The sequence below is a fragment of the Ictidomys tridecemlineatus genome, chromosome 14, assembly GCF_052094955.1.
Source record: "Ictidomys tridecemlineatus isolate mIctTri1 chromosome 14, mIctTri1.hap1, whole genome shotgun sequence".
In the NCBI taxonomy this organism is placed as follows: domain Eukaryota; kingdom Metazoa; phylum Chordata; class Mammalia; order Rodentia; family Sciuridae; genus Ictidomys; species Ictidomys tridecemlineatus.
In genome coordinates this window covers 5118875-5130862 of record NC_135490.1, presented here as the reverse complement: position 1 = coordinate 5130862, position 11988 = coordinate 5118875, and the positions used below count along the sequence as shown (strand labels likewise).

Here is an 11988-nt window from a genome sequence, read left to right as displayed (position 1 = left end):
TCATGTATCCAAGTTATGTGACAGTTTATCTTTAACAAGCAATTAAAATCATTTGAAACTAAACACAGAAAACTGTGCTAGGCTAAGTGTCACACCATGGATCATTAGTTTAGAAACAAGGTGGAGATAGTTACGGCATGGAATGGTTCATCAAGCGCTCAGACAGTGGGACGTGGTAGCACATGTCTAGAATCCCAGCAGCTCAGGAAGCTGAGGCAGGAGAATCACAAGTTCAAAGGCAGCCTCAGCAACTAAGTGAGGGCCTAAGCAACTTAGTGAAACTCTGTCTTAAAAGAAAAAAATATAAAAAATACTGGGTATCTGGCTCAGTGGTTAAGGGCTCCTGGGTTCAAATTTTAGTACAAAAAAAAAAAAAGCTCAGAGTAAATCTCAAGCTGGACTACAACAGACATGAGCACTTGGATAGATTAAATAGGGTAGGGCAGAAATTTAGGCAGAGACAGAGGTGTAAGGGAAAGGGGCATGCAGGGTCCGGTCCACCTCCATGGCACTTGAGTGATGCAACAGAGAAAAGGGTGAGGCAGAGCTCACAGCAGATATGCCCAGGGAGAGGGGCTGCCAATCAGGGGAGAGGGCTTCCAATCAGGGAGAAGGGCTGCCAATCAGGGGAGAGGGGCTGCCAATCAGGGGAGAGGGCTGCCAATCAGGGGAGAGGGGCTTGGGGAGTGGGGCTGTGGAGGGGTGGGACCTCCCTGTCTGTGGATGCAGGGGCACAGCAGCTTGACCTGTGGTGGTTACTGTGACGATCTCGGTTGGTCAGTGACAGATGCCAACTGCAGGGACAGATGGAGTATTGAAGAAATTAGATTTGATTAAATTAATAATTGTAGCCAGAGAAGATGGGTTCCTCCCAACAAGTGCAACCTGCTTAGCCTCAAATAAGACACGGAGCTGGTGAGTGGAATGCAAACACACTAATTACTAAAGACACACAGACATTTTCTATGTTAAATTAGTTGCTCATAATAAATGAAGAAATGTTCAACATCATTAAAATCAATACAATGCTGAGATTTCATTTCACTCCAGTCAGAATGGCAGCCATCAAGAATCCAAACAATAATAAATGCTGGAAAGGATATGGAAAAAAAGGGACACTTTTATACTCTTTGTGGAACTGTAAATTAGTACAATCACTATGGGGATCAGTATGGAGTTTCCCCAAAAGACTTGGCTTGTAACCACCATATGATCACTCCTTGATATTTATCCTAAAAAACTAAAAACACCATACTACAGTGATATACCTATTACTCATGTCTAAAGCAGCACAATTCACAATAGCCAAGCTATGGAACCAGCCTAGGTCTCCAGTAGTGGATGAATGGATAAAGAAAAAGGAAAAAGAAAATATATACACAATGGAATATTATTCAGTCATAAAGAAAAATGAAACTATGTCATTTGCAAGAAAGTAGATAGAACTGAGAACATCATATTAAGTGACAAGCCAAACTCTGAAGGCCAAGGGTCCTATGTTTTTCTCACTTGTGAAAGCTGCAGAGGAAAAAGGAAAGGGAGGTGGGGGTTCTCATATGCTTAGGGTGCAACTGTTTCCTTAAACTTATAAGACTATAGTTCCGAATATCTGGTGAAAATTGTGGTGGCTGTAAAAATGTTAAATATATTAATTCAAAAGATGAAAAAGAGATAAGACTTAGTAATTTTTACATTAAACTGGAATATTTTCCAGTTTCTGCAAATGGTACTTGCAAATTCAAGGCATTAAGCCTTTAGCAGTGAATAATACACGTTCTTATTGGAAAAAAAAATGACTGAAACTGAAATAAGTACATTCAAGTTAAAAGAAAAATAAGTCAGTCATTTTCTAGAAAAAAGAAATAAAGACTAAGTCAAACGTGGAGCAATCCCTTTGAAGCACAGTTGCTCAAGACGATCACTCCTCTGCCTCTGTGGCAGTTAGCAGCCTAGCTTCACAAGTGCCAGTGACCCAACCGCATTGACCAACACCCACACCAGCATCCTCCAGGCCTTTCCACTGACACCAGGCACCCAACAGCCTCCTGCCTCTTGTTTCCAGAGAGCTTATTCCAACCCCTCTCCCTATTGCAAAGCCGTGACCCTATTGCAATATCCTCGTAAATTCTTCCTTCCCACTTTTGAAGTCTGCAGGGGGCAACTTTTCATGTAAGATATAAGACTCTGTTTTCAAACTGACTTATACTAAAGGTGCAAATTTATGGTGTTAAATATGAAGTTTCCATAGATGTTTATAATGTACAACAATCAAATCAACACAATTAGCATATCTGTCACTTCCCACATTTTTCATTTCTTGGTGGTAAAAGCTTTGAAATCCTCTCTGTTTTGAAAGATGCAAAACGTTATGATTGACTACAATAATGCCATTGTGCAATGATAACGCAGAACTCATTCTTCCATCTAACTGTAACTTTGAACCCATTGACCAGCTTCTCCCCATGTCCAGTCCAGTACCTGGTAACCACTAGTGTATCCTCGATTTCTATAGGATCCACTTTTTGACTTCCACATATGGATGAGAAAATGTAGTCCTTGACCTTCTGCAATGTCTTATTTCACTTGAACTACTGACCAGGTTCATAAAGTTGTTTAAATGACAGGATTCCTCCTTCCAAGGGATGGCTAGGATTCCAGTACATGTTCACCGCATTCTTTGTCCATTCACCCATGGGTGAGCTTTTAGGTTGGTGACAACTCTTGCTATTTATGAAGAGAAGCACAATGACCAATGGAGCCAGGTACCTTTCCACAGGCTGATTTACTGTTCAATTTATTTTTCATTTATGCATTTGACGTTTGGAACTAAGTTTACAACTTTAACTAGAATGTAAATAATGTTAAGAATATGAGCCTTAAGGAGCCCTTGAATTTTTCCCCCCTTTACATTAAAATATCTTGACTAAATTCAGAAACATATTGTATGGGAAAAGGTTCTTCAGTCTAACATGGCCTCATGTTCCATCCAAACCTTTCTGTCCTGTGACACCTGGACAACATTGACCCTCCCTACTCTGCCTTCTGCCCTTGACCCAGGGCCACACGCTAACTCTGGCCATCACTTGCAGGCCTCCCTCTGACTATCAGCCTCAGGGCCTCTGGTCCCCAGCCTCACCCCCTGCCTTACCTCCCCTCACGTGGCTGCTTCCCTCCCTGTCAATCAGCAGATGGGAGGTGTTTCTCACACTTGGCAGAGCACGGAGTCACCAGGGGAGTCTGAAGACCAGGCTGCACCCACATCAACTATGTTCTGCTCTTAATTTCCCCCTGGTGCAATCTAAGGTCTGTGTGTCTACTTCTCTGTGTTTGCTATTTTTCATGCTTACCTTGTGCACTAGCATGAGTCTTGGAGTTGACCCTCAGAAACCCTCCAGCTGTGTCAGCAGCTGCTTCCCGGAACTGGGGATTTCAACAGGATTTCTGACTTCACAGAGAGGCTGGTCTCAGGACTCAGGGGACGAGTGGGAATGTTGCCCTTACCTTTGCTTCTTTCTTCTGCCTGGATCATGCTCTTGGCCCAGGTCTCCTGTGATGGCAAAACCACTCAAGGACAACTCTACCTGGCCTAGGAGCTTAGCATCCTGGAGAAAACATCTACTTCCTTCTCCATTGAGCCCGAAAACACACACCCAGACAAAAAAATGTTTTTCTGAATCTGTCCCTGAAGAAAGATTTTGCTCCACACCTGGGTCACCTATTGTTCCTGCATCCCCTGTACCAAGAGTCAGTGGAATATTATCCATCAAAATATTCTAGAGTCCAGAATCTTATGCCAGTTCAACACAATTTGTTATTTTTTACACTTGGAAAATTCAAACCCACTTCACCAACAAGTTGGAGAAGACGTAGTTGACTAAGGAAGTGCATCAGGTCCACCTCTCTGCAGGCCTGTGAAATTGTCCCAATACCCCTGCTTCTGCTTAAGAACCCACCAGCACTTAGGGGGCTGGAAACATGCACAGGTGTTAACACGCACAGTTGCCACTAGGGCTTTGGTCAACTCCATGGGCAGAAGAAGTGCCCTTTGGGGATATAGAAGTCATTGCAGGATGACTTACCATAGGGCTGGCACTTTGGAACTGGCCACCCTCTGGGAGCTCAGACAGGGCTGGGGATGGGACCAGGTGATGGGCTGGAATCAGTTCATCCAGCTCAAGAGGGGAGGTTTTTCAAACAGTTTTAATGTCCATAGTGAGGAGGATCTTGACCACTGACATCTCCAAACAAACACAATGTATCAGGGCATGCTTTTCCTAGGAAGCCGGTTGTAACTATTTAGGGTCCTCCATAACAAGGGACCTCTTGTCCCTGTGTTCTCTTCATGGGACACCTGGGCTTTCTCAAACCTGGAGAATGGGTTCCAGAGAGACTTCTCTCTTTCCTCCTGTCTTGTTGGAATGTTAAAGCAGACAACAAACATGGGATATTCAGAGAGGTTGGGAGGGGCGGGTGAAACCGTGAGGGAAGGGAGGGAGGGCAGGCCCTGGCTGGGCCACTGATTCTTCAGGGCCTCGGATGCTGCAGGATAAGGAGGCTCCAAAGATTCATCCCTGTGTGAACACAGGACACAGGCCTCAGAGGACCAGGACAGTGGAGGGACCAGAGAAAGAGGGATGCGAACTCTCCAAGTCCTGCTCCCTGTGAGGCTCCCACCAAGCCCCCGACACACACTTGCTGGGACTGAGGCTCCTGCCAGTGCCATCTCCCCACTGGACTTGCACTGTGTCTGCATCAGGAACAGCAGGACCTCAGGGTCATGTCCTTGTTCCTTCTAGAGCTCTCTTCTTCCTACCTCCATATGCACACTCACCCACAGTGGCCCCAGACTAAGTAATGTCCTCCTCACACGGAGAATCCTGGAGGCCCAGCTCCTCAAGCCCCTTAGAAAAGCACCTGTCTGCTGCAGGTAAAGCCACCTTGCCCCACTGCCACTGTGAGCAGAGTCCAGCTGTGCGCTGCATCTCAGACTCTCCATGGCCTCTGGTCTAATGGAAATGGTGCCTGCAGGACCAGCCATCCTGACACAGTGGTCTCTGAAAGGACAGAAGGACAGGGCGACCTTGTTATTCAGCCCCCTCCCACAAACACACAGGAACTGACCTCAGTGCACACAGCATGGATGTCTGCTGACCTGGGAAGTCCCCTGGGAGAGCTGAGGGAAGGGAACCAGGAGCCACACGGCCTTCAGCTCCTTGGACAGCGGCTGACCCACCTAGGAGGGGAACAACCCCACCCCAGGGACAGAGTTGGGCTCACCACCTTGCAGAGAGACAGGTACTCTGGAGGGCAGTGAAGGATGCCAAGGCGAAAGACCACACTCGGGTTCCTTTTTACGATTTCCAGGTCATGTGCATGGGCAGCTGATGTGACTGGGCCAAAGGCTATGTGACTTCTTTAACATTCAGGAAGGACCCTGAACCGGCTTGAGTCACATTAGTGGACGCCCCAACAACCCACAGGCAATGCGTCTCTGGTGCCTTACCCACGGGGCCTCAGGCCCAGAGCTGTTTCCCCCCACAGGGCAGGTGATTCAGCCCTATCGCTGTGACCATGACTGTACCTGCTGGCTCTTGGCTCCACACAGAGCTGAGTGACAGTCCCCTGACGTCCCTCCTCAAAGTGAGGCAGTCCAAACCCCTCTTTGTCCCTACACCAGGACATCAGCAGTGTCTCCTTTCCTTCCAGGTTCACAGGCCTCTTGCCTCCGTGCTGGCAGAAGTATGACTCAGCCTCCATCCTCTGGGATCTGTGCACAGGCTGGAGGGCCACAATCCTCAGGGGTCCCTTCCCTCTCCCCTGGCCCAACATCACCTGCGTCTGCAAATGCTGGTGGCCCTGAGCAATGGCATAAGGCCTGCACTGCCTTGTTCCTGGGGGTGGTACCTTTCTGCTGGTGGAAAACGGACTTCCTCGGCCTCTCCCCCCCCCACAGTGGGGACCGTTCCCTCTGCAGCCAGGAGCAGAGACAGTCACTGTCTCAGCCTCTGTGGGTTTCTCCCATGCTGACACCCAGCAGAACACCACACTGTGATATCCCTGGCTTCCTGCTTTTGGATCACACAGTATCATCCATTCAGATCAGCACCCCTCCACTCCTCAGCTACAGTGGCCCAGGAGACACCACACTGTGTCCACCTTGCCTAGGGTGGCCTAGCCCATGGTCCCCTCCGTTAAACCTGGAGTCCTGACCTCCTTATTACTCAGCCTAAAAAATGCACAGACCCCAAACACAGCATGCTCCTTCCAAGAGCCTAACACTCACTAACTCTTGAAACTTGGCCAGTGCACCTCATCACAATTGAGCCTAGATCACCATGGCCATGGAGAAGACTCAGGGTCATTTCCCATAGAGATAATAACATTTACATTTTCTCCAATACTGACATACACCCTAGCTTTACCAGATGCCATGCATACTGCCCTCCAACATTTACTAAAGACCCACCCCTTGGAGACAGACTAAGCTACAATACCTGAGGGCCGGAGAGCTCAGTCCTACAGGCAAAGAGCACATACAAGGGGCTCTAGCAGGACCTACATTCCCAAGAAACACGCAGCCCTCATAGAAGCTCGGGTTTCACCAGGTTTAAAGGTTGCTTACTAGCTCTCTCTCACCCCACCCACAAGCCATGGAGATGATGGCTCTGAGTCCCACAGGTGACTCAGCCTGGTCACCAGACAAGAAGAGGCAGCCCTCAAAGAATGGACACTGACCACACTAAATGATGACCACATGGAAGTACCATTCAAGGCCTTGCTGATGTCAGAGGCACAGGAAGCCACTAACAAGCGTTGGTCCCCATGGATGCTGACAGGGAGCACTGGGAAGACAGCCCACAGAAGAGGAAAGTGGCATGGTTTATGGTGGGTCTTGCTTGCTATCTTCTGTGCAATGGGGTGATGGCGCTGCTGTGGGGTGCCCATCAGGCAGCTTGTGAAACAGGCCTCCTAGGTCTGCTCTAGTACCCGAGCCTACAATCCCAGGTATGCTGGAAAGCTGGTAGAGGGAGGCCAAGAGCCCCCAGACCTGAGGTCAAGCCTGGATTTCATTCCTTACTCCATAAATGGGCTCACTGGCTCCAATGCCTGAACACAGTCAGGGTCTACAACCCCAGCTCAAGTCTTACAGATGGACAGCCGGCCCTGATGGACAGGCTCTCCTCTGCATTGGCCAGTGATGCTGTGCAACACAAACCCAGGCTCAGGGCCCCAGGCTAGGAGCTTCACATGCAGAGATCCCAGAGACTTCCCACTCAGTCATCCCAGTCTCCAGGATGTGCACAAGCCACCAACAGATGCCACATATGATCCGGAGCACCCTGTGTGACTCAGGAGCACCATAAAGCCTGCACCAGCAAGACCCACTGAAGTTAGCAGTATTGTGCAGCCCTGATGCAAATCAAGGTGTGCTGGGCTCGAAGGCTTGCATTAGGCACCAGATGCCCAACCCTCCACTGCCCTTCATGAGTGGACCCAAGGGAGGATGACCCCCACATCCAGATGACTAAACACCTGCATCCATGAGACCATTGGTGGAATGTCACTGCTTCAGAGCAAGGCACACCAATTCAAGAGGTCATCGAGGTAAACAGGGGCCTCACCAGAATGGAGACACAACGAATCTCACTCACTGCTCACTTACAGCCTCTTCCTATTTCTGCAGAGGCTGGGGACATCTATAGCCAGAGGAGGCAGTGCCGGTCTTGTCCAGTACACGTGACTTGCAGTGGCACATAACTGGGCTCACGCTTCGCTAAATACCCAGAACATGACCCCACAGAATGGCATTTTCTGAGACCACTGTTTGCCTTCAGTGAGGCCCCAGTAGCTATGCCCCCTACTGTAAGGAAGCCACAAGGCCTAGGCCAGTTGGGAAGATACCCAGGAGTTATGCAAAACTCGTGGAACTGGGAGACCCACACATTACAACAGCCAGTCTAACTGGATTGCCCAATAATGCCGCTCTCTCCTGCCTCAGTGGGAAACACTTAGGGATTGGAGTTGCTTTATGTTCTAACTTCTGGGGGCCACCAGAAGTTGTAACAACTGCCAGGATATCCCTCTTGCACACACCACCAATGCTCCTCTCCACATCCACATTTTGCTGGGCCCCTCCAGATACAAACAAGGCCCCCAAAACCATCATCTGAGATCCCATTCCTAATATGGCCCTGTGCTGCACTGAGACCTGTGCCCAGTTCCTCAAACCTCTGCTGGCTCCATACAGCACTGGCCTGGAGTCCCCTGCAGTGCAGCCTCCATGAAGACCTGGCCTTCACCATCTGACACAAGACTAAACCCTCAGCCTCTCTGAGACTCAAACAGGTGCTGCCAATGCTTATATCTAACTTCTCTACCTTGACAGAGACACAGCAGGGCTTCTGAGATGGCCCTGAAGCCTGGGCACATGCACCACAACCTTGCCTAGTTGGCCACTCACTCTATTTAGATTCAGTAACTGTGATGTGTGTACTTAAGGGTTTTTATTTTCATTTCTCTTTTCCATGAACCTGATCCCATTTACCACACCATGAGGAGGCATGAGATGGTAAGGAACAGTATATAGACATAAATGACACTCTTCACCATCTTACATACAACAGGTATTTTTTTATGTTCAGTTTTGCCAAGGCAACCCAGGACTCATGCAAAATAGGCAAGTGATTTTCCACTGAGGGACGCCTTGAGACTGCTCAGCACTGGTTTGGGTACAATGTCTTTGAGAACAGGACCCCAGGTGAGAACGGCTAAGGACAATCTCTCTACCATCTTGGCTGCCTCCTTGAGGGCCATCAATCTGATGAGTGCTTGGCCCAGATGGTCAGACAGTCCTTTAGCCTGGCCTTTCTACTGGCCAAGCAAGGAGATGCTGGTTTCCTTGAAAACTGCATGCTGCATGCACATCCATCAGTCAGGGAGACTCTAGTGTAGCCACCCAGCTCCACAAGGCAAGAATGGCATACCAGCTCCCCAAGGTCCAGGATCCCCACTGGCCAAAAGCTCTAATTGCTCTCCTGGTGAGATCCCAATCCCTGTGGAGGCAGATCAAGAGCTTATTCTAAACCCTCTTGGTTGGTCTTGGCAATCTTAGCTTAGTCATCTTAGCAAAGCCTGAATATGACCTGCAGATTATGATTTCCTGACACCTTTTAATGTTTCTCTGCTCTGGGTGCTTCAGCCTCAGCCACAGGGTCTGCCACCTTAGGAGGAAGGGAGAAGGAGCTTGGTCACCAGCTAGACCAGGCAAAGACACCTGGACAAAGGTAAGATGTCCCTTTGGGCCCCTCTTCTGACCCCACCACCACAACTAATTGTTCAATCGCCCTTGTGCAAGAGTTGTTGGAAGTGCCCGATAGAAACACACAGAGGTGACGACACCCCACCCAGTGCCCTTTAAATAGGGGAAGTGTGTCCTGTGAGTGTGCGGCTGCTGTGGCTTCAGTCGACCTGGGACTCAGCACTGCTCTCTGCCTGCTTCTGTCGCCCAGCCTCGCTGAGGATCTGTGAGTAACTGAAAGCTCCAGAGCTTTGCCCTCTGCTCAGCTCATTGGCCTGATAGCACTTCCTCCTGTGCAGGAAAGCCAAGTGGGGAGGCCCTGCAGGGGTCCTCTGCAGGCCCCTGGGAGCTGCCCAGGGGAGCCCCTCTCAGCTAAGTTACTGAGGAGCTCAAAGGCTCCAGACACACGCACGGGTTCTGTCCTGCTCAGAACAGTGGCTCCTTCAAACTTTCCCTGATTTTGAGAAATGTCCACTAACGCCTGCTGCTCATGTTTCAACCAGGTCCTTTGGTTTGGCTACTGACGTGCTCTGTTGCCTGTGTCTGTGGACATGAATCCTGGCTGAACTCCTGCTTTCCCTGTGTTTTCTCCCACTTCCTGCTGTGCTTCCTCATCCAGCTGGTGGCTTCCTGTGTGTAATCCTGCATGATCTGAGGCCACCCCTTAGCTCCACCTTGGCTTCTGCTGCCTCTGCCTTTGGTGTCACAGGCAAGACCTCACTGTCAGGTCCAGGGTCAGAAGGCACCTCTAGGTGTCCTTCCAGTCGTCTTGTGTTCTCAGGTCTTGTGTTGAGGCTTTAAATCCATTTGATGTGGACAAAGGTCCAATAATGAACATCCTACATCAGGTGGTGCACTTTAGACACAGGTTCTAAGTAGCCACTGCTTGCTCCAAAAGATGGAAACATCAACAGGCTCCAGCTTAGGCGCTCTCTGTCCAGGGTCCTGCTGAGCTCCTGTCACCCCTGATGAGGCCACTTGAGCCCCACTCCTGCTCAGGCAGGAGCCTGCTCACCCCCTGACTCAATACCCTCTTCAGAGGGAGAGTCAGCCCTGAGCCTGCTCAGGAGAGCTCACCTTCTACTCCTCTGTGCTCCACAGGATCTTGCTTTGCAAATATTAAAAAGGAAACTTTTGATCTAAAGAGAAATGGGAAATCTAAGTGGGAAACAGAAAACCTTAGCAGAGTCTTAATCGTCATTGTCAGTTTCCCTTGAGGACCTCAAGGACAAGGCTCCCCTCCTCCCATCCAATGGAGACACGGCCACGGGCTGTGAACCTGCTCCTCACACACCTGCAAATGCAGCCCATGTCTCCTCCACACTCTCAGGCCCCTGCCTCCATTCCCCCAGGTGACTGCAGCCATGAGGACCCTCGCCCTCCTCGCTGCCCTTCTCCTGCTGGCCCTCCAGGCCCAGGCTGAGCCTCTCAGAGCAAGAGTTGAGGAGGCCCCGGACCAGCAGCAGCCAGGACAAGAGGACCAGGTGGCAACCATCTCCTTTACAGGGGATGAAAACTCTGCTCAGGATGCAGGTGAGAGCTGCCTTCCTGTAGGACACACAGAGTGTGCAAAGGAGGACGGCAGAGGGGCCCCAGACTCAGGCCAGCCACAGTCACTGACGTGACTTCACCTAAGCCCCAGAGCCCTCAAATTTGTCATTGAACTGTGAGTGCCTGGTAACTCTTGGCAGAGGACTTCTTTCCTGCAAAAACCTTTGATTCCAAGATAGGTTTGTGCAGATACTAGGTGTAGTACATGAAGACACTTACTGACCAGTCCTTTCTGGATCTAATTGGGTCGCCTTAGTCTCAGGGAGACAATTTTCTTCTTTCTCTCAGAAGGAACATTTAGGAATGGGAAATGTGTGTGAAGGAGTATTCAGTCATATGTGTGATGGGGCCGGAGTGAAGGCAGGAGAAGGTGTGTGCCTGACCATGTGGGTGACCTGAGCTTGCCATGTGCCTTACTCCAATAGGCTGAGGCTGCACAGGCCACTCTCTGTAATGCACTTACAGGAGGAACCTCCCCACCCAGACTGCACCTCCCCAGACTCTCCTAGTGTCCAGCACTGATTCTGACACTTTCTCTGTGTCTGCAGGTGTAAGAGCGGGAGACGTGTGCACCTGCAGAAGACCCGAGTGCGATTCCGGGGAGCGCATCGCAGGAAGCTGCATAGTGAATGGCATCTATTACATGTTTTGTTGCCGTTAAGTCAAAATTTGCTTTGACCCCTGGAAGGAAGCCGCTCTTTCACTGTGCCATGTCATCAATTTCCCTCCCAGCCCAAATAAAATTTTTGCAGCAAGCTCTCTGTGCATTTGCTCCTTGGAAGCTTGCTGTGTGTCCCATGAGCACTCCTTTGGGTTATCGACAATGAATGCACTTTAAACAAAATGCGGGCTTCATAGGTGGGATTCCAAGGTGAACACCGGTTTAGAAATGGAGTGTTGAGAACGCTGAAATGCAGCTGGTGCCCCTGATTCCCTCTCCTGTCTCTGAGCTCTGCCCTCACTTAGAGTGGACTCCCTCTCAAAGACTCTCCCATGTGGTGGCAAAGCAATCACTGTCTGCTTCCAGTTTGTCATTATACCTTCTAGAGAAACCGCCTTCTGTCTTCAAAGTGTGGGATTTTCCTGAACTCACTGAGGGTAATCTGGTTTTTAGGCCCTGGGCTGCGGACGCTCCACAC

The 11988-nt window shown here is 49.7% G+C and overlaps 1 long non-coding RNA gene across 1 annotated transcript; it reads left to right on the top strand.

Moving 5' to 3' along the window:
* The first annotated feature begins 9424 nt into the window (after positions 1-9424).
* LOC144370563 (uncharacterized) lies at positions 9425-11604 on the top strand. The gene is made up of 3 exons (XR_013430481.1): positions 9425-9524; positions 10651-10831; positions 11398-11604. It is a non-coding gene; the product is annotated as an uncharacterized LOC144370563 (long non-coding RNA).
* Positions 11605-11988: the final 384 nt, after the last annotated feature.